At 40.2% G+C, this 2,965-nt stretch overlaps 1 long non-coding RNA gene across 1 annotated transcript; it reads right to left on the bottom strand.

Moving 5' to 3' along the window:
• Positions 1–425: 425 nt before the first annotated feature.
• Positions 426–2,144, bottom strand: LOC137346044 (uncharacterized). Its single transcript, XR_010968640.1, has 2 exons — positions 1,966–2,144; positions 426–990 (listed from the first exon to the last, which is right to left on the bottom strand). It is a non-coding gene; the product is annotated as an uncharacterized lncRNA (long non-coding RNA).
• Positions 2,145–2,965: the final 821 nt, after the last annotated feature.

The following is a 2,965-nucleotide window of genomic DNA, read 5'->3' as shown; positions in this document are numbered from 1 at the left end:
ACACACATGCAAACACACATACACACAAACATGCAAACATATACACACACAAAAACACACACAAACACATACATACACATGCTAAAAACATAGACACACAGACGCGCAAACACATACACACATGCAAACACGCACACAAATACAGACATACACAGACACACAAACACATACACACACACCAAAACATTAGATTAAGTTTATGCACTCCGAAACGCATGGGATATAATTTGCATCTAAGAGTTTACTATCAACGTCAGTTCTAGAGGAATACAGTTAATTATTTCTGCACCAGCTGCCCTATACTGCTCAGGATGTATATTCAGTACAGGGATGTCTCTGGACTATCTTGTACTCTCTCTCAATCTCACTCTCCGGTTTAACCTCTTTCTATACAAATTAATCAATGACACTCTTTACACATAGCAAATTGACCAACTGTTATATTTCACACTATCCTGCACATCAAATGTATCCGAGTCAAACTATTCAAAGTATCTCTTACATTGTTGATTGTTTGTTCTGGAGCTCAGTTATATATATTGTCCTGATCCTCTGGAATAGCTTTCAGAACAGTCTTTCACACCAGGGAGAGGGATTCTCCATTTAACTGATGTACCTGTTTAATATGACAGAGTGATTCATCCAGTTCAGATGGAACTCCTTCTTAGTCATTCTCTCTGAAGCTAACTCTCGGTCGGTACCTAGCTTGCTATGTAAGCTCTGTTTTCACTTGAACTGATCTTTGCAGGGACCTCGAGATAGTCACCGTCATCTGCCTCTGAATTTTCCTGCAATATCAGAGGTGAGGACAGCGAGGACGGGATTGTTGTCCTTCCTCGATCGTCTGCTTTCGAAAGTTCCTTTGTTCCTGGGATCCACAGGTAAAGTATTGTTGTTTGTTGCTGCTCAACTCTCAGCTTCCCCACCTTGTAGCCATTGTTGGATTTTGTCCAGATGGTTTTGCACTGTTCAGGTCGCTGATGGGAGTGTCTGGGATTTACAGAGAGGGAAAATCGTGTCACCATCTGTATTGTTAATTTGATGCTAAGTGACCGAGTTCAATCATACCAATTATTTATCTAATCTGTTGTTTACCAGCTGTTTTCTTCACCTGTCTTTAGTCATTACAACTAGTCTAAGAATAGAACCTAACGACTATGAGCCAGTTCCCTCACCAGGTATTTACTCCCCTCTCCTACTCAGGAACTAAACCCCGCCGTTTGATCTCATTCTTGCTGTTCTCCGTTTAGCATTGAACACGTTTTGAGCCTTTTTATTTTTCATTGCTCCCCATCGACCATTTATCTCCCAATTTATAATTGATAATGTATTACTTATTTTCAGTTAGTTTCCTTGTGTTTTCTTTTTATTGGTTTATTTGTGTTTCCTTCACTGAGCTGCTACTTCTGACAATTATTTATATTTCATTACCTCGCTGTTCATTTACTCGTATAGTTAAATGACCAGAAATTTACCCCGAGCTCTGCTGGGTTTCCACCGCACTTTAGATAGAGTTTGTAATGGAACGAGAGCAGCTGAACTGGAATTTCAAAAGTATGTATTTGATCAGTCTATGGTCTTTTCTAAAAGATTTAAATGTATTCACTCCAAACTCTATACATCACATGGCAATTTGATAGTAAAATTCAATCAATTACACAATTCTAGCAGCTGTAAAGAGTTCAGTTCCCATCCCCAGTTCCTGCAGTAAAGTATATTTCACATCAAATACAATCAGACTATTTTGTTTTAACCAGGTGGGTGATTCCCTATTTCTGTTCGTTTCTCTTTTACAGCTAACGTGATGACAATAGTGATCCTGTCCCGGGGAAAGTGCGGTCTCTCCAGATGTATCACTCACTACCTGGTCGCCATGTCGGGGGCGGATCTACTGGTCGTTATCACTGACGTGATATTTTTTCGGATTAATGATTATTATTTCCCGACTACCTTCCTGTTACTCACCCCTGTGTGCTCTTTCCACAATGTCCTGATTCGTGCAGCCACTAATATTTCTGTCTGGTTAACAGTCGCTTTCACTTTTGATCGTTTTGTTACCATTTGTTGCCAGAAGCTGAGGACTAAATATTGCACCGAGAAAACGGCAGCTGTAGTTATAGGAACTGTGTGTCTGCTGTTCTGTTTTAAAAACATTCCTTTGTATTTTACATTTGAACCCTACATTACAATCGACAACATACCCTGGGCCTGCCATCAAAAGCTGCAGTATTACACATTAACTGCATGGGTAGCATTTAACTGGATTGACCGCTGTCTCACCCCACTGCTCCCAACATTCCTGATATTACTGCTCAATGCTCTGACCATTGGACACATTTTGGCGGCCAATCGAGTCCGCAGGAGGCTGAGAGGCAGAAAGGATGAAATGGATCATAATGATCCGGAGATGGAGAGCAGAAGGAAATCTATCATTTTACTGTTCGCTATATCCGGAAACTTAATACTGTTATGGATGACGTATGTGATAGTTTTCCTATTAATACAAATTACAAAGCAATATTATTTAACAGGTTTCAATGACCCGATGACTATCGCAGACTATACCAGCTACATGCTCCTGCTTTTAAGCTGCTGCACAAACACGTGTATTTATGCAGTGACCCAGACTAAATTCAGAGAGGAGCTGAAGAATGGCATAACATCTCCAGTGAGAATAATATTTAAATTATTGAAACGTAGAAAATAACAGGAATTCCCAGCATTGAATCTGAATTGCATCTCATATCCCATTCCAATGTTATTTGTGTCTCATGGCTGAACTGAACGGATTCCATCTCTGCCTCACTCTGCTCCAGATATAATGCTGGGCAATATCTGACACAGGCTGTATTTTCAATGTAGGAATCAGTGATAAAGGCAATATCCAGATGATAATAGGGGTAGGCATTTCACTGGATTAAATCCCAGTCATGAACCCATGGAGATAAAAGACGCAGCACTGAGG

The sequence above is a fragment of the Heterodontus francisci genome, chromosome 29 (assembly GCF_036365525.1).
Source record: "Heterodontus francisci isolate sHetFra1 chromosome 29, sHetFra1.hap1, whole genome shotgun sequence".
Taxonomy (NCBI): domain Eukaryota; kingdom Metazoa; phylum Chordata; class Chondrichthyes; order Heterodontiformes; family Heterodontidae; genus Heterodontus; species Heterodontus francisci.
The sequence above is the reverse complement of the archived record's forward strand: the minus strand, read 5'-3'. Positions and strand labels throughout refer to the sequence as shown.